Source organism: Euprymna scolopes, chromosome 34 (genome assembly GCF_053919585.1).
Source record: "Euprymna scolopes isolate OS-2025 chromosome 34, ASM5391958v1, whole genome shotgun sequence".
Lineage (NCBI taxonomy): Eukaryota > Metazoa > Mollusca > Cephalopoda > Sepiida > Sepiolidae > Euprymna > Euprymna scolopes.
In genome coordinates, this window is record NC_136515.1 from 27,639,949 (window position 1) to 27,661,196 (window position 21,248).

Genomic DNA, 21,248 nt, shown 5'->3' on the forward strand with positions numbered 1-21,248 from the left:
ATTTATTAATTGATGTATTTAGCAAAATTCAATTATTGATGCATTTAGCAATATTTAATTTTAAATGCATTAAGCAATATTTATTAATGGATGTATTTAGCAATATTTATTAATTGATGCATTTGGCAATATTTAATTTTAATGCATTTAGCAATATTTAGCTTTTAATGCATTTAGCAATATTTATCTTTTAATTAATTTAGCAATACTTACTAATTAATAGATTTAGCAATATTAAATTTTAATGCATTTAGCAATATTTATTAATTGATGTATTTAGCAATATTTATTAATTGATGCATTTATCAATATTTATTAATTAATACATTTAGCAATATTTATTAATTGATTCATTTAGCTATATTTATTAATTGATGTATTTTGCAATATTTATTGATGTATTTAACAATATTTATTGATGTATTTAGCAATATTTATTATTTAATGTATTTAGCAATATTTATTAATTGATGCATTTAGCAATATTTAATTTTTAATGCATTTAGAAATATTTATTAATTAATGTATTTAGCAATATTAAATTTTTAATGCATTTAGCAATATTTATTAATTGATTTATTTAGCAATATTTATTAATTGATGCATTTAGCAATATTTATTAATTGATGCATTTAGCAATATCTATTAATTGATGCATTTAGCAATATTTATTAATTGATGTATTTAGCAATATTTATTAATTGATGTATTTAGCAATATTTATTAATTGATGTATGTAGCAATATTTAGTAATTGATGTATTTAGTAATATTTATTAATTTATGTATTTAGAAACATTTATTAATTGATGTATGTAGCAATATTTATTAATTGATGTATTTTGGAATATTGAATGTTTAATGCATTTAGCAATATTTATTAATTGGTGCATTTAACAATATTTATTAAATGATGCCTTTAGCAATATTTATGAATTGATGTATTTAGAAATATTTATTAATTGATGTATTTAGCAATATTTAATTCTTAATGCATTTAACAATATTTATTAAATGAGGCATTAAGCAATATTTATTAATTGATGTATGTAGCAATATTTATTAATTCATGCATTTAGCAATATTTATTAATTGATGTATTTAGCAATATTTATTAATTGATGTATGTAGCAATATTTATTAATTGATGTATTTAGCAATATTTATTAATTGATGTATGTAGCAATATTTATTAATTCATGCATTTAGCAATATTTATTAATTGATGTATGTAGCAATATTTATTAATTAATGCATTTAGCAATATTTATTAATTGATGTATTTAGCAATATTTATTAATTGATGTATGTAGCAATATTTATTAATTCATGCATTTAGCAATATTTATTAATTGATGTATTTAGCAATATTTAATTTTTAAGGCATTTAGCAATATTTATTAATTGATGTATTTAGCAATATTTATTAAATGATGCATTTAGCAATATCTATTAATTGATGCATTTAGCAATATTTAGTAATTGATGCATTTAGCAATATTTATTAATTGATGTATTTAGCAATATTGATTAATCGATGCATTTAGCAATATTTAATTTTTAATGCCTTTAGCAATATTTATTAATTGATGTATTTTACAATATTTAGTAATTTATGTATTCAACAATATTTATCAACTGATGTATTCCGACATATTTATTAATTGATGTATTAACAATATGTATTAATTGATTTATTTAGCGATATATATTAATTGATGTATTTTGCAATATGTATTAAATGATGCATTTAGCAATATTTATTAATTGATGTATTTTTCAATATTTAAAAATATATGTATTTAGCAATATTTATTAATTGATGTATTTAGCAATATTTATTAATTGATGTTTTTAACATTATTTACTAATTGATATAATATACAATGTATATTAATTGATGAATTTAGCATTTTGAAGCGGTGTGCTTTGACATATGTATTAATTGATGTTTCTAGCAGTATTTATTAATCAATGTATTTAGCAATATTTATTTAAAATTTTATTTAGAAATATTTAATTAATAGTATATTTAGCAATATTTAATCATTGATGTATTTAGCAATATTAATTAATTGATGTATTAAGCATTACTTATTATTGATGTATGTAGCAATATTTTTAATTGATGATTATAGCATTATGTATTATTTGATTATTTAGCAATATTTATTAATTGATGTACTTAGCAATATTTATTAATCGATGTACTTAGCAATATTTATTAATTGTTGTATTAAACGTTAGTATTAAATGTAGTATTTAGCAATATTTATCAATTGATGTACTAAATATTATTTATTAATCCGTGTATTTAATATTATATATATCGATGAATTTAACATTATTCATTAATTTATGTATTTAGCAATATTTATTTATTAATGTATTTTCAATCTTGATTAATTCATGTATTAAGCATTATTTATTAATTGATGCGTTTAGCAATATTTATTAATTATCTATTAAGCAAAATTTATAAAAAAATTTATTAAGCAAAATTTATAAAAAATATATTTAGTAATACTTATTAATTGATGCCTTTAGAAATATTTATTAAATAATTTATTTATTATTATTTATAACTTGATGTATTTAGCAATAATTATTAATTTATATATTTAGCAATATTAGTTACTTAATGTATTTAACAATAATTAATAATAAATGTATTTAGCAATATTTAATTATTGATGTATTTTGCAATATTTAATAATTGATGATCTTTAACACGGTAAGTATGGGAAAAGGTGTTATAAATAAAAAAACTAGAAAAATACTATTAAAAACCCGCCGAATATATGTCAAGCTATGTCACGGTAACATATATTGAGCGAGTTTTTAACAGTTTTTTATCCAGTTTTTTATTTATAACACCTTTTCCCAAACTTAGCGTGTTAAAGAGGGAGTCAGACGCCATCTTGAATTTTCCAATACATCGGTAAACACTGTATGGTTTTCGAGGTGAATAAACATGTTACATTGAATAAAAATACGAAAAATATATCCAGTTTGGTAGAACAGTAACTTATCTTGCCTTTGATAATATTTATTTGTTATATATTTGTTTTTTGACAACTTTTTCGAATCTATGTGTACAGTAATACAAACCCATTAAAAAATATTCATTTTGATTAAAAAATATTCATTTTGATTTTAAAAAATATTGTTCATTTCGATTAAAAAACATTCATTTTGATTTAAAAAAATTCATTTTGATTTAAAAAAATAGTTTAATTTTAATATTTGTTTATTGTCTTAACTCATATTAAATGTTTTGCTTGTGTTCTGCTTCAAATATTCATAATCTTACATGCATAATTTTAATTTAATTATATTAAATAAACTTCAAGTTTACTACAAATCAAATCGTGTTCCTTCACTTTTTAAAATGTAATTTATAAGTAATTAAAGAACGCATTCTAATCTTTAAAATCTATAATACAACGAAATATTCAATTGCTTATAATACTTAAACAAACAACTTGTGTTTTTTTTATTATTTTTTTATTATTAATATTAGATGAGTTTCAGTATAAATCATCGTGTTCTTTATTTCAATCCAATTTTGAAGTTTTGTAACGCTGTCTGTAAAAATTACTGTTCATTATTGACAGTCTAAGAGTTCCACATATCTTGCTTGTTGGGACCTCGGCGATGACGTCATTTTTTCAGCTGGCCGGCCATCTTTATAACGAAGGCCACGCCACAATCCTCCCACCAAAAGGGGAAGCCTGGCATTTTCTCACCCGAAAGGGGGGAGCTTGACAGTTTGTCTCCCCAAAGGAGGGAGCCGGTGTCCCCCCAAGGGTGGGGCGGGGCGAAGAGGCCAGGAGGGGGTGACTTTTTTCTTGGGGGGGGGAGAAGCCTCCAGGCACCCTCCTCCCTGAAGATGGAGTTGGGGATTATCTCTCCCTGAAGGGGGGAGGCCGGCACCAAGCATGTAAATCCAGAGGGGTGACTTTTTTTGTTACCCCTCGGAGTGGGAAGGGGGCCGATCACCCAGGCAACGCCGGGTAACCCCTGCTAGTATATATATATATATGCCAAACTTTATATCATGTATTAAAAAGATTCATACTGCAAATTAAAAAAATACATTTTAACAATGAATAAATTGTTTATTTAAATGCCATTTTGAAAATTGCTTCATACTATAATAAATATATGACAGAACTGCTTAGACGGGGCATGATGACAGCTGAGAGGCATCACAAAAATCCTTAAAACAGTAGATAGACATGTGACAACGATAGATGGGATACGCATTATACTTGAAGAGAAGTTGAAAATTTCCTTGTTATAACTCATTGGTTTTGATTTGAAAATTGAAGCAAATTGTTTGTGACATCAGGCCTGTTGCTTTATTTATTGTTGGCTATTGCATACCAAAATCAGATAAACTCTTGGCCATATCAGGACTAGTGAAGCCTTGTTCTTTCTTGGTCTGGGTATGGCTCTGTGCAGTTCTTAGATGTCCCCTATTTCAGGCTTTACCTTCTCACTCTTTGAGAATGGTTTGGATTATTGCTGCTCTTCTGAACTACTGGAAAATGCTGACGGGGCTTTACAGCATTTTTTGTTTTGCTAAAGTGCTTTTCCTGTAATGCGTTTGCTTTTCAAATCTCACATTGTGCCTAATCTTCTCGTCGCGGAAGGGGAGATAAATAATATGATCGTTTAGATGTAGCTATCATCATCGTGTGATTATCATCATCATCGTGTGATTATCATGCATCTTTGTTGTCTTTTTACGTGTACTTGTTTTGTTGTCATTCGATTGCTCCTCTGCTCATTATTTCAATGTTTGGCTTTCTATACTCTAACCTTTCTAACACATTTCCACAACGACTGATACGGATGGTGTCAAAAGCCTTGCATTCTTATTTATAGACTTTAAAACAGTCAGTACCTCTGATAAAAACTGGTGGGTTATTTTGGCGTCTGAAGGACAGCATGTCTCCTCAGATGTCTAGTACTCATCGTTGTTTTGCAGCAATCCTGTAAGCAACTTCATCTCCTCGCATCAGCTGACGACTAGTGGTCACTTGCTGATAACGGTCCCTGGAATTTGAGTGAATCTGTACCCTTCCATTCGGTCTATCTAGCTTCGGTCTTTCCATCCTTTCAGATAGCTCACAACAACTTTTTGTAGCACCGATATTGGTGCCACTTTATTTGCTTGGGGACAAATTATAGGATATTTTTTATATATTCATTCGCTTAGTCTCACTTCCTTTAGAGTCAGAATAATTTTCTTCATACTTCCAGTTGTGTTCGGCCACAGCGTTATTTTATATCATGGTTATTCAGTGTCATTTGCTTATGTGGGTTACTTTCAAGAATGTTCTGAATATTGTTAGATATTTGCATTAGTGTCATGGTTTATATGGTGTCAATTTTCACTTGGATTCCAATTTCATATAGTATTTTTCTAAGATGTTTCCAAACTTCTCCACCCATTGATCAGCTAAGACGCCGAAATCTACTATTTGGTATGTTTTTACTCCTTTATCTGGTATGTTTTCTCATACTACAGAGGATGTTATGGCTTTCATTTTCCAGTACTATTCCAGTTTGTATCTATACCATTTGTTTTTGTGCTTGGATTCTAAGCATATTTTTATATTAATTTTTAGTCAGCTTACTACATTTACTTATGATGTAGTTTACCGTTTCATTTCTTTATCTATGTTTGCTTCTTCTCGTGTCTTGCATGGCAGAAAACAAAAATTGAAAAATAAAAGTTACATGTACTATTATTTTTCTATACGATTTTTCTTAAGTGCATCGTATAGAAAAATCGTATAGAAAAATCGTATAGAAAAATCGTATAGATGCACTTCAGAAAAATCGTACGAAAAAATTGAATGTGGCTACAGACAGTGTAAAGGACAAATTAAACCACAACTGACATCCGCACAAAACAATGTGATCAGACAAAAATAATCTAAATTTTTATGTAGACCTTTTTTTAAAACAGACTATATTTTATGAAGCTTTTTCTGTGATGGTATTGTTTTGTGCAGCTGTCACTAATGAGTCAATTTGTATTTTCAAGTATGTGTTAGATTTTCTTTGGTTCACCCTTTCCTCCCTAGTATTTTTTTCAGAGCTGTTTTTTTAATATTATTTATTAATTGTAAATATTTCGGACACTTTACCAAATATTGGAGATTAAATCGCATCTTCTCCTCTTTCTCTCTCTCCCCTCTCTCCCTCTATCTATCTATCTATCTATGTGTGTGTGTGTGTGTGTGTGTGTGTGTGTGTGTGTGTGTGTGTGTGTGTGTGTGTGTGTGTGTGCATAGAGATATTTTAAAGAAATCGATATTTGACATTTTAAAGAAATCGATATATTAGCTGTTAAAAAAAATTAGCTTTCACAGTGCGTCAGTATTTCCTACCTAGGTGGGGAAGAGAATTTTGAAATTAGTACCTCTTGATTGAATAGGTATACAATACTCATTGAGTTTAACTAAACCATATATCTCACGTGATATGATAAATACTACCAATTATTAGAATTCACTTAGATAACTTATGAATCTAACTGGAGGTGAATATAATGAATAAAAGATAATTTATCTTTAAAAATGCTCATATAAACAATTAGGTAGGATGGGGGTATATTTTTTAAATGAAAAGTAAATCCAAACTTCATACATCACTGATATATAATGTATAACTCTTGTTCGAATTGTAGTTTTAGAAGTGATAGATTTGAGGTGTCTTTTGGGAGACGGGGAAGCTTAATGAATGTAAAAATGTTTAATCTTAAAAGTCTTTCCTGATTAATAAGTTACTCTAAAAACAGTTGATTTCTTGCTTAGGAAGTTGCATGATTTGGAACGTGCTTCAGTTTAAAATTGCTTTTGTATCACGTTAAACCAGTATATATCATCATCATCATAAATCTTTGGCACTCAAAGTTGTGGCAAAGGCCGCGAACCAATGTTCTCTTGGTTCAGAGCCAGTTTGCGTCTGTTCCATGCATGGTCAGTCATCTTCACATGTTTGCATCTTATTTCAAATACATCTAAACAGTTTAAAATCGACGTAAGTTTGCCAAATTCAAGTGTTTGAAATAATATCTAAGTTGGTCTTTTCGCGCTTATAGTTCTGAATGTTTTAGGTGAACATTGATATTTCGTATAATCGGATTTATTCGGACTACTATTCTCATTTGGATGTTATTCTCAAATATTTCAGTCGATGTAAGCCCTGACCTTCTTAGGTGCATCTTACTGAACTCGAGAATCTTTTTGTTGAACTTGGAAATCTGCGCAGAATTTTGAATGGAACCTTTCCATGGGAGTACCATGCTCTCGCAGTAATTTGCAACTGTATTCTTCCTATCACCCGCACTGTAACTCCAGAAGAAGGTAACTTACAACAGAATTTTACCCAGTAATTTATTCAATACGCCACCGGTCATTGTCTGTGAATTAATGGTTTCGTTCGAATTTCCGAGCAAATTTCTGAGTTCGACAAAAAGATACACCTGAAGAGAGTCGGAGATTACATCAGCCAAAACGTCGTGGAAAAAAATAGAAAATAACACTCAAGATGAGAACGGTAGTCCAAATAATCCAAATAATACGAACATGTTAATTACTAAACGCGTAAATTGAATTGATACATCTTCAGAATATATTCCCTATTCCACGAAAAAAATACACGCCCACCTTTACCGGCACTCAGGCAGACTCGTCTCACCTTTTTCTAAGAGGGAGGGAGGGAAGAAGAAGAAGAAGAAGAAGAAGAAGAAGAAGAAGAAGAAGAAGAAGAAACAGTAAGCCTCCCAAAACTAACGCCCTTTACACCTTATCCAAATAGATTGCAAGAGGCCCCTTTAAAAGAAAACAGCTCCACTCCATTTCGAAATGTTGATTGAAGCCAACACCAACAAAAAAACGCATAACGTGCGCCTTTTCACTCGTTCTTGTTTTAAGCTAAACAAAATAAAAGCCATTTCTTTTAGTTGGATTAAAACGGACGCTTAGCTTTTCAGTCACGGAAAAATAAACAAAATTCTTGTAAATTAGACGTTACTGCAAATACGGTTTATAGTCGAAAAAAAAATGGTTCTGTCAAACTTAAGCGTGACAGACAAAAAAATGCGTTTTCAAACTGAAAAGTTACCGATTAATAAGAGGAGACAAACCCCCGACTGACAGAACCTCCTACAGAGATACTCTGACGCACATTTTGTGTTTGTTTTTTAATTGTTGTTCATATTAAACAAGGTCAATTCCTGCTGAAGTTATATGAGCTACTGTGATAAGGATCAGATTTATAGTGATAAAAATTGAGTGAAATAACTTGTCAACAAGATCGTTGTTCATATTATATTACATTCTTACTGGTACACTCAGAGAAACAGGGAACAGAGGGAAAATTACAAAGGCGAACAGTTCGAGGACACAGCTATTGTTATATAGTCATATCAAGTTTTTATGTCTCTACAAAATACGCATAGCAACCCTTTATCACAACGGCATCATCAGTGTCATGTGTGTTTGGTACATTTATGCATAAAATCGCTTCATTGTCATCGGTGTGTCTAACGTCTGTGTGCATTGATGTATTTGCATCGATGCATCAATACAAGTATGTTACACAGACGTTAGACACACCGATGACAATGAAGCGCTTTATACATAAATGTACCAAACACACATGACATTGATGATGCCGTTGTGATAAAGGGTTGCTATGCGTATTTTGTAGAGACATAAACACTTGATATGACTATATAACAATAGCTGTGTCCTCGAACTGTTCGCCTTTGTAATTTTCTCTCTGTTCCCTGTTTCTTTGTTGTGTGTGTGCGTGTGACGAAATAATTTCAATAAACAGAAATAAAGATCCTTCCAACTTGGTTGCATGCTGAACAATACTAAGATTTTTTGTTGTTAAATGTTTTAATGCAACTTTATTTCGTCTACAACAAATGTATGTCGGGTCGGATTGAGTCGTGATGACGGATCGTTTCCGTTGGGGCTATATGGGATCTGCCTGACTTCGATTCCCAGAACTAACTCTCGGATTATCTAGAAACTACATGATGCAATGTCCTTGGCAGTGATTTATTGGAGTTAGAGGCAAGCTGCCGGGCAAGCAGGTTAGCTTTCTCGGTTGCTGTGCAAACAACCTCGTGGTTGTTGGATAAAGCGGGAATTGTTGACTTCCCATTATTTACAATAATTTATAATCTTTCAAGAAATCGCGAATGTGTTTTCTGCTGATTTCGATTTGCTTTCTCTTAGCTGCAGCTTTTATAAACTTTTGTCTATTTGTACCTGCATTATATAGCGCAAGTCTGTGGAATGCAGCTGCCTTTGAACAAAGCCAGCTGCACAAGTATAAGTGAACCATTGGGGAGAGTGGGGATTGCTATAAAACTAATGTGTAGAAACATATGCTTCAAAGTGCGGCTTTGGCCCATTCAGTAGCATCGTTTGCACACTGTTCCGCAGGAAGATAAAGATACCATTTCCTTGATAGTTTCCCAGTCAGCCTTGATATTAGACTTAAAAACGGCCATAAGCGAGGAAGCACTCCTGCTGTATTGTGTTCACTGGACAGATAGTTCTAGGAAAAACACTTTGCTCATGGAATTTTCGCTTAGTTTTACGCACAGATATAGAGTAAGGGAAATTATTGGCAGTTGTTGTAGTTAGACGAGTATTTGTTGCAAATGGGTTGCATGGACAGACAATATAAAATATAATATGAAAATAACGATATGTTAGAGATAGACTCGTTATGTATCTTTCTCGTGAAAGAGGAAGTTGGAAGGAGAAAAGATACCGGCCACTAGATTTCAGAATTCAGTTTTGTACCTTGTCAAGACAGGAAAGAGCACTCTTAGTAACTCTTCTCTATATGTGGCCGCAGTATTCTATCTTAGAACTAATTTGGCTTTTGTAGAGGACTGCGTCGGGGATTAAATACTTACTGGAGCGGTAGAATCGTCCAACTATTTTTCCAGCAAACTCGGTAACAGAGCTGACGTAAGTCTCCATTTCAGTTCAGAAATGGAAGTCAGTATCAGAAGCTTGTTAAAGCAGCATGGTTCCTCATGTTTAGAGTTATTCATTCAAATTCGGATCAGAACGTTCGTGGTAAAAATATAGAAGCTTGGTTTTGCATGCAATAAAGGTAACTAATGCAGTAAATGAATACACACACGATTGCATTCTGCGAAAAAGAATTGACTAATCTAAGCAGGTACGGATTAAATTAAATAACTAATTGTGGTGCTATTTTCTTTTGTTTGTAGTGGATTATTTCAATCTTTTTCTTTTGGCTTAGCTATGTTAATAAAAAGAGAGGGTGTTCCTGAAGTGACAGAGATAAAGACTCTATGGAATGAGAACGGAAGAAATACGGTAAGTGAGAGAGAGGGTGAGAGCGACAGATAGAAACTTAATAAGAGATTGATCACTTGCTAAGTTAATTGCAAATGACGATTAATTAGAACAATTGAAGTTTTTTTCAGACATCACTCAATCCCAAAACTATTGCATCGTGTATTATAAGTGATTAAAATATATAGGAAACAAACCTTAGAGAAGCAAACGTTAACTCAATCTTTATGTAATAAATTATTTATAAAGTAAAATTTTGTTCCTTATAGTGAAAAAATATTATAGATTTGCAGCGATATTACAAACCATTTATATATAAGCACATATTTCAGGTGGACTCACCGTAATTTAAAGTTAAAACAGCGTCTTTAAAAAACAATATTTCATAAGATACCGGGTTTTGTAATCTCTAGCCTAAGCTAAACAAACATGGTTTCGTGATTTAGGAGTTGTCTTATACCATCGAGATATGAGAAATTTATTAAAATTTGCTCCAATTTTGTATCTGGTCTTATCTGACGATCGCCTTATACGCCGAAATATATGGTAGTTCAAATGTATGTGGATGAGTACGCGCGTATGTGTATATAATTGAATATCAAGACCAGAGGAGAGATCAAAGCATTTTAGTGTCTGCCATGTCTCTATCTATCTGAATGTCTGAACGATGATATCAATGCGAATCTGAAAGTTATATTCTTTCGTTTGTTTTGGAGAATTGCCAAAATCTCAGCCGCGTCGCAATCACAGACCAGAATTCTAAATCTGCAAGACTGATTTCCAAATGTTCTTTGGTAGACAATATAAACTTACGTACACAAAAACGCGCACCATCTCCAAGAAATATACACACATATTGTGAGTGTTTTTGAACATTTTTCTGAGTGTGTGAGTATGTGTGTATGTGTGTATGTCTGCAAAATGCGTGTTTTCCTAAATGTGAGGCCATTCCAGACGTCCTTGGAGGCCACCCAACTGGATCCGTCCATCACGTATTTCACTGTGAATTCAGCGCTCTACATTTCTACATTACTTTTCTATCCTTTTATTTTTAGAATAAATTAGCTCTACCTCATCGGTGGTATCTGGGTGTCATTTTATTTTCATTTATTAACATCGCACTTCTTTGTTGTATTTTATTTAAGTTCATTTCTTATTAAAAAAAATACAGATTCGGCGTCCATCTGTATTACTCAAGTTGAACAGAAATACGATATGTTTATATGTTAAAACTAGACTTTTAAGCTCGTTGAAAATGCGCCAAAATTATAGTATATGGACTTAGAATGAGTGCTTTATGCCAAACTTGCAGAGTAAATGTGGTATTGTGGTGACTAATCTCTATTAATCCCTGACTGTGCATCAAACGGAAACCATAATACTTAGCCTTAGATCACTTCACTTTATCATGCCAAAGGCCCATACCAACACAGTCATTTCTGAGAAAGGGAGAAATATAGGAAAACGAAAAAAAACTAAATTTATTGTACGTATAAGAGAGGATGGCAGTAGATAGAGTTGCAAAACTACTCATTTACACATGTACACTAGAAATGTGACAAGTTGTAACATTCAAACGCATGAATTTGGTGGAATGCAATGCAACTGATGAATCATTTTTTATACTTTTCAATTATTCGTCCTTGTTGATCTCTCAGTTGAGCGATCGCTCGGTGACTCGAGTTTAAATCACGCTTTATTCTTAATTAAACTTTCACAAAATGACGTTTAACACGGAAAACAATTCATATTCAAGTGGATACATATTGGATACAAGACGGAAGTCAACGAATGTTAAAATAGTCCCCAAAATAAATCAAATAAGTTAAAAGTTTATCAATTCGTTTAATTTGCAATGTTTATTTGCATTGTTTATTTGCAATGTTTATTTGCAATGTTTATTTGCAATGTTTATTTGCAATGTTTATTTGCATTGTTTATTTGCAATGCTTATTTGCAATGCTTATTTGACTAGTTGACTGATTTCATAAACTAAACTTGGGGATCTGAAGGAATTTTGTTATTATTACAAGAGCCAAACCGATAAAGTGAGCAAAGCTTTCAAAAAGTGAGAATTATTTAAGAGAGATAATCGATGCTAAATGAAAAAAGTACCTTTTGAAATTTTCATTGGCTTCTATCCTTGTAAATAACTGGCGTCTATAAAACACACGAATTACATTTTTCGTTTGAACAGACAAAGTATCAACCCATAAATTTTAAAAATAACATCTTTATATTAATACAATTATGTGACCATTTTCCTGTGTTATTATAATATTTCAAGAGACAAGTTGTTCATTTGGAAACTTTGGTGGGTTAGAAATATTAAAATTGAAAATCACGGGATACAACCATAAGATGAACGATTCAGTTGCTTTTATATAAATAAAAAATTAAATTAAAAATATAATTATTTGAAAAAAAAATTAAAAATGAAACAAAATGCAAATAAACGCCGGATAGTTTTTGCCAGATAGTTTTTGTTATAACATTTCGGATTCATTTTTTCTTTTTTTTTTTTTCTTTTTTTTTCTAAATGCTGTGACTTTACGTTTTCGGGAAATTTTTCAGAAAATTCGGTAATTAAAAAACAAATGTTCAACATTTCAAAATTATTAAAATTTCTTAAAATCTTTTTTGAACTAAAGATTTAAACTAAATAATACAAGAAATTGTAATTTTACTTGTCTAAGTGTGCAATGTATTTAGTATGACTCTTTGAGTATTTATAAGTGTGTATATTTGTCCGTGTATGTATCCGTGTATGTGTCTGTGTATGTGTTTGTTTGGGATTTAAAATTAGTTTGGAGCCTGGAACAGATTTTTGTTTCCGGTTTGATCTGAGATGTAGCTGCCAAGAGACAGGATTTCAAAGCGATCCGTCTTCATCTCGTTTAAACATGACTTTATCTCGGCGTGATTCTCGTTCTTATTTACCGATATATCGTTGAACGAATAGCATAAACTAGATGTAATCATTACGGGGAACGTGACAGCTCCTGATGACAAACCTACACGTTTAGTTTACACTAATTCCAATCATGACATTGAAGTTGGTATCTTGATTCAACTAGTAAATAGGTCGGTCATTTGGCTATTTATCTTACTACGATCTTGTTTAGTTCTGTATCGGGCAAACTGATATACTTCGTGACTATTGAACGTCATTTCTCTTTGGCACACTGCCTCAAGATTAGTGTATTTACATATCTGTTTTAATCTGGTATACAACAGCTACGTCACGAATCTATTTAAATGCCCCCCTATGTGGATAGCGTGTACATTATATGTTGGTTGAATGGGGAGATGGTCGAGTACCCAAAAGTGGGAAACTCCTATGTCAATTGTAAAATAGCTTTATTAAAGTGTAAATGTAATGTAAAAAGCATCTTGCTGTTTTACTCCCAACCTAGATTTCCATTTAAAAGTCTGGCTCCTATCACAGTAGCCTCTTACACTCCAATGTCAATATGACTTGTTTGGAACCAACAAAAGTGAAATAAGTATAGCCACTTCGACATTCTAAAATAAGTAAAGGCGACTCGCAATAAACACTTTCTCCCTCCTTTTTCATTGGAGATAATTTGAGGGAAAATAACCTCCTATGACCAAACAGATACTACATTTTCACCCAAGGCAAGTGGTTGAGAAACGTCGGTTTAATATTGCTGCATAGATCAGGTATTTCAATATTAACCAATGTTTTTATCTCCGCCAAAGCGGTGATTATGTTTCTGGTCTTTTTTTTTAGTATATTGCTTAACCAAATCGTAAATAGACTTATTCAAAATATTGGTCGAATTTAAAACTCATTTAATTTTCGAATATTTTAATCAAAGATAAAAATCTCAGAAAAAGAAAACGCGACTTTGAAGTCACAGTTTGGACGATAACTTCGTGTTTCTTTTTTTTTTTTTTTTTTTCATTATAGAGACTCTATCTTTTTTTTTCTTTTCATTATAGAGACTCTATCTTTTTTTTTATTCATGTTTTGTCGTCAAGTGGTTAACAATACAGACTGACGACCTGGGTGTTTCAAGTTCGAATCCGTTTGGCAAGCTTTATGTTATCTCTTTGCTAAGACCCTCATATCTTTCGAGATATAATTTTGACCAGAAAATATCGAGGAAACCAATGCCAACAATATAATCTTCGGATTCATATGATATGATGATGGTGATTCGTGTATTGGAGAATCTTTGATTTCAGTAACCAAATTTCAGTCTATGATAAATAGCTTTTGAGCTATGTGTGATTCTATGGTATAACTTCGGAAATGCATTGAATTGATTATATAATGCTATAAATTTAATTTTTTTTTTTAATTCTGAATGCTGCAATATTTTAAGTTAGAAATTTATTATATTTTTTACTAGAATATCTTGTCCTTTACTTTTCCAGTTTTAACAACTAGTTCTTTACTTTTCCATCTTTAAGCTTAATCATACTACTTTTCATGCTCGCATTTTTCTATAATCTATGATTTTTCCAGGTTTCCAATAAATTCACTTGTTATTTGTTTAATTTCAATCTTTTTTTTTTTTTTGCCCCCCATAAACATGTAATAACAATGTATTGAACTCGTCTGCTTTTAATAAAATAATCCCAATTATCTCCCTTTCATGCTTTCATTCTGTCTGTTTCACGAGTTACTTCTCTTTTCGTGACAGTAGTCGCTGAAGCGACGATGGTTGCTATGGAAACCAGTCATAAAAAGCGTCGCTTACCTCCTTACATATTTTTACGATTTTGAACAGAAAATTCATAACTTTTGTTTTATTGAAGAAAAATTGAAAAAAAAAAACACGATATAGCTGAGAAGGTGATCTATAAACTGTAACAATTGTTTGAAATTTGCTCGAAAAATTAGTGAGCGGTGAAGCTTTAAAGCAGTTCTAAATGTCTAAAACTGCCACTTTTTCATATCATTCAAACACGGTAGTGTTTGAATGATATGAAAAAGTAAAGCCAAACCATTACGCTGTCTCATGATTGAATTATATTCTTGTTAGCAAATTCGTCAATCATGCCAATATTATATTCAATCAATAACCAAAATTCCTTCTCACAGCATTCTCTCTTGATATTAATATTGTTCTGATTAAAAATCTTCTTTGCATCATTCGAAGACTTAAGTTATTTCTCTTCCTTTGCAACTAGATTAACCATGGAATGATTCGAAACGGCAGAATAGAAATGAATATTATAATCTAGATGGTAAAGTGGTATACGTCAGTCGTATTTAAATACTTTGTGTTTTGCGTGTGACTGTGATTATTTTGCTGATTACAAAGTTGAAACTGAAATATAAATTGTAAACATTTTTGTAATCATTTTGAAGTTGACTGAAACAACAACAATTGCAAGCGTAAGTCACCGATTGATAGAAGCTTGGGAACAACATGAGTACCGATATTTCGCTAAAAATTAGCCTCATTAAGGTAGGTAGTCGGGTCCGAGAGTTTTTCTTTTTTTTTTTTTTTCTTGTTTTCTTTTCTTCATTTTGGTGTTATGGTGAATATAATGCCTCGGAGTAGAAGGGAATAGAAACGTTCGTCTTGCTCAGTAGAACCACGTGTGTTACGCTCCGGTTGCAAAGGTTTTTAAAAATAGTTCATTTAAATTTTATTTTTTTTAAAAAGTGTGTGACAATCTTCTTATTTAAACTTCTACTCGATAACATCAGCTATGAATTTGTGCACGCGCAAACGTAATAGAAATTGTTAACCTATTTCTGTACGCATTATTCATTCATCCAAACAAAGATTTTACTCATTATAAACTATCCATGGTTTATGATTACTATTTTTTATTAATTTTAATGTTATGTGATCAGTAGTTTAAGAGTTTATCGGTTAAATATTTTCACACAGACACGCATACATACATACATCTACTTTTTAGTTATATAGAAAAAACAAAGTATTTAAATAAAAAATATTACAATTAAGTTTATAATTTACATAAACTCTTTTATAAACAACGTTTACATCTATCAGTTATTGAACTCTTTAATTAGATTATACACACTCGTTTATACGTGGCATTAGACATAACTATCAAAACTAGCGAAAATTGCACAAAATATAACTTCGGCGATCAGGTGATCCTATCTTTTTATAGGTGGTGCTGGGTGATAACGTACGAATATGAAATCACCTTACGGTAGTGTTATATAGATATTACAAAAATGTTCTTACCTGGAAACCTGAGACAGGTAGTCACTCCAGACATGGTGGCCGAAATGAGATGATTTAGATCTCCGTAGGTCGGGGTTGTCAATTTGAGGGTGCGAAAGCAGATATCATAAAGAGCTTCGTTATCAATGCAATAAGTTTCATCTGTGTTTTCGACCAATTGGTGGACGGATAAAGTTGCATTGTAAGGTTCAACTACAGTATCGGACACCTGCAAAAAATGGCGGCATTTTCATGTATAGTAAATAAATCATGCGTATGTAACATAGGTTAGAACTAGAATCACTTTTCGTCTTTTTATATTTCGTCTTTTTTATATCTCGTCTTTTTTATATTTCATCTTTTTTATATCTCGTCTTTTTTATATTTCGTCTTTTTTATATTTCGTATGAGTTAGTATTACGTTGTGGGGACTGAAGAGGGTAGATAATATGGTCTGAAGCAAAATAGACGGAGACAGCAGGGACGAGGGAAGCAAATATAAAAGTATAAGGAATTTGATTGTACTTATGAAAAATACTCACACGTTAAGAAACTATTGTAAACAGTTACTATTCGAGTTTGTGAAGCCGGTGTCATATTGTATTCTTATTGTTATAGTTTTAGGTCGTGTATACCGAGAAATCATTTTGATAAAAGCGTGCACCTGACCAAATGCATGAAAAACAAAATAATTATCAAAAGTATTAAAAAGTCATTCGAATTTTTTTAAATTATGAACCAGGGATCTTGTTTAATACCTAAACCGTGTGTACCGAAAAATCGTTTTGACAAAAGCGTGCACTTGGCGACAAATGAAAAAAAAACATAAAATAATCATCAAATGTGCCGAAAAACATAATAGACCTAAAACCAGGCAGCAGCATCGGAAAAAATGATCACTTGTTAAAAAGAAAATCAATTTAAAGTATTTTTGAAATATTATTTTCGGCAAAAGGTTACACAGGTGTAATCAAGCCGTGCCAAAGTCAAGTAAATTCAGTGAAGCGACAATGGCTAAATAAAACGCGACAATGGCTGAATAAAACGCGACAATAGCTAAATAAAACTCGACAATGGCTTAATAAAACGCGACAATGGCTAAATAAAACGCGACAATGGCTGAATAAAACTCGACAATGGCTAAATAAAACGCGACAATGGCTGAATAAAATGCGACAATGGCTGAATAAAACGCGACAATGGCTAAATAAAACGCGACAATGGCTGAATAAAACTCGACAATGGCTAAATAAAACTCGACAATGGCTGAATAAAACGCGACAATGGCTAAATAAAACGCGACAATGGCTGAATAAAACTCGACAATGGCTGAATAAAACGCGACAATGGCTAAATAAAACGCGACAATGGCTGAATAAAACGCGACAATGGCTAAATAAAACGCGACAATGGCTAAATAAAACGCGACAATGGTTGAATAAAATGCGACAATGGCTAAATAAAACGCGACAATGGCTAAATAAAACTCGACAATGGCTGAATAAAACTCGACAATGGCTGAATAAAATGCGAAAATAGCTAAATAAAACTCGACAATGGCTAAATAAAAGCGACAATGGCTGAATAAAACGCGACAATGGCTAAATAAAACGCCCTTGGTGTGTGGCTAGAGTGACAATGCCATATTAAAGGGGCGTTTCGGGTGGTCACAAATGATTGTATTGTAAAAACCTAAAAGGATATCGTTGTTTGTTGACGATTTAGGCCAAGCACGATCAATCCGTCGAATTCTCGTGCGTGTATCTCTTTCCTAAGTACCAGCCACTAATAACTGTCACCAACAATAAAAATATATTGTTATATTTTCATATCTCAGCGTGTTATCATTCTTTTAAACACAACAGAAATACAACCATTATAAACTTACCTATCACCTTATGTAGGGATGTACAAGTTCAACAAGCATTTAACCACAGTATTTAATTGGATTTAATATTATATTGACTAGCAAATATATTCTTACCCCCGATCGTCTATGTTTGATAAACTAACTGTGATCTCATACTCCCCGCACAAAAAGAGGAAATAATACATAGGAGAATGGTATCATGACCCCCGAAATAAGGAGGAAATAAATCCTCGTAGAGCTGGACTCATGATAATAGAACTACACATCAACCTCTTCAATTTAACATTAAAATATAGCAAATTAGTCTGAGCATCAAATCTATATTAATAGAAGGAACAGGATAGTTTCGGCAACCAGATATGAAATCTTCATCAACGATTCATTATTACTTTTGAACGTCTGCTCTCTTGTGGGTTAGGCAATATATTACTGAAACGCAATACATTTTGTAAATTATTCGTTGATAAGCGCTTGCATTGTCTTAATAAGTTCTTAATCTAAAAGTAATTATTTTAGTATGGATAGACTTTGTCATGGATAATCAACTATCCTCGCAGTCTCTCCATAAATAAGGCTACAGATTAGCACTTATAATTTCGTTTCATTTCTTTAAATTTTCTTATCATTTTGTTCTGGCTAGGGATGGGGCATTCTACGGAATGTCAGACATTCATCTATTATCTCATACATTCCAACCAAGAGATCGTTTTAGATTCTCACCGTCCCTTTAAGTGCAATTGTTCGTATCTCTTTTGCACTTGTCAGGGAGTTTGTTTTTTTTTTTCATAAATCTAGTTTCTCCCATAATTATAAGAACAATAAAAATCTTCCTAATATTTCAGATGTTTTTTTAATCGTACATTGCTATTCGGTGTCAGCCCTGTTTAATTCAGCGCCATTGAGGACACTAACTTCTGCTAAGGTTGCTTCTTTCTCTTTCTTATCCCATATCACTATGTCAGGTTTAATAATGTGTGTGTGTATGTGTGCGTGGTCAATTTATGATAAAATATTTTATTACATTCTCTGAGAAGATTTAAAGAAAAAAGTTGCCTCTGTTCTAAATAGGACCTTACCTTCGGAGATGGAACAACAGAAAATGTGTTCATGATTCGATCTGGATATTCTTCGCGAATTTTACTAATAAGCAGAGTCCCTAGTCCGGCTCCAGTGCCACCTCCCAACGAATGAGTCAATTGGAAACCTTGGATGCAGTCACAACTTTCGGCTTCCTTTCTGACAACGTCGAGCACGGAATCAATCAGTTCAGCTCCTTCCGTGTAGTGACCTTTAGCCCAGTTGTTTCCGGCTCCACTCTGACCTGTTTATGGACAAAAAAAATCAGAAAACAGACGGTATAAAATAGACAATTAAGAAATGTTCATAAATGAAAAATTTTAACTAAAATATTATATATAGACATACTGATATGACAGGAGCAATATAACTGAACGGGCAGCCGACACATTATCTTTCTAGATGTGACACGAGATCAGTTTTCATTGTGGACGATTCAACTAAACCCCCCACACACACACACAGAAAAAGGAACACTAAATTCCTATAAAAATAACCTTGATCGCACCTGTAGATTGTTTACTCATTCATATATTTAATGAATGAACGGCGATGGTGGTGACGTTTATAACAAAACTATATGTATGCACGTATATATACAAAACTATATGTATGCACGTATATATTTCAAAAATAAACATTTATAAATGCATATATATATATATATATATATATATATATATATATGCATTTATAAATGTTTATTTTTGAAATATTGAATGTATACCGTTTCCATTTAACGGGTTGAGACTTATGATAAAAACTGAATCACCGTTAATTTCGAGTGAAGCTCAATGTATCTACTTTATAGGTGCAGAGCAAATATAGTACAAAATTTTGGTGAAATTCAACGGTTTATATTTCTTTTATATAATGCTTTTTTATTTCATATTGGATTTCTTCATTACAGCTGTTTCGTTAATGGGATGATAATTTTATGTTTTATGTTTCCATAAAAAATCTTTTCTCATCAACTTGTCAGATATGATTTCCATACGATTTTACCAACATAAAGTTGATTTTGTACATGATAAACCTGGTGCATTCGTTTGAGGAAAAGAAATTCCATCCCCACGTTGTTACAGGTCGGCCATCTTTGGTACGTGCAAACCAGAATTCTTGTTTTAAACCTTATTTTCGTAATTTTAATTTTTTTGTTTTAGTCTTACTTTCTAATTTTTTTATTATTTATTCTTATTATTATTTTGTTTGTTTTCGAGTTATTATTGATTAGTTTAACCCTTTGTTTCAAGAGGAGATCACTCTCATGGAATATATTTTTATTACTAGAGTTACTTCCCTTACATCTTTTTGTTACCTCTATTATACTTTTTGGTTTTAGTTCATTTTCTCATTTAATTGTTTCTTTCTTTTTCATTTTATTTATATTTAATAACATTATCCAGTTTTTTTTTATTATACTCATTGCGTTCCATTGTGTTGTTCTATTTATGTTAACATTATTCTTACATGATTGATTGATCTATGTTTTTATGTTACTCGCTCTAAATTTCCGTTTTTGTTGTTGTTTTTAGTCTGGTCTAATGCGTGAAAATAAGTATCGATTTCTGTGCAGACATCCGTGAATTACATCTTGTCGTCTGTTTAATAATTTTTCTTCTGATATAAGTATATGGTATGCATCTTTTGCTTGGTTTATATTTTTGCGCTCTACCTACTATGGACCATCTTAATTTATATTCTATTTTCTTTTTCTTTAATTCCTTAACCCGTACTGATAGTG

General features: G+C 31.5%; 1 pseudogene across 1 annotated transcript in view; it reads right to left on the minus strand.

The window, feature by feature from the left end:
* The window catches only part of LOC145259060 (tubulin beta-4B chain-like), a 199,573-nt pseudogene that overhangs the window by 148,249 nt on the left and 30,076 nt on the right, over positions 1 to 21,248 (minus strand). Inside the window, exons 4-5 of the transcript XR_013864114.1 lie at positions 19,504 to 19,748; positions 16,579 to 16,786 (exon numbers count right to left, since the gene is read on the minus strand). The product of XR_013864114.1 is annotated as a tubulin beta-4B chain-like (transcript). The remainder of the gene's footprint in view (positions 1 to 16,578; positions 16,787 to 19,503; positions 19,749 to 21,248) is intronic.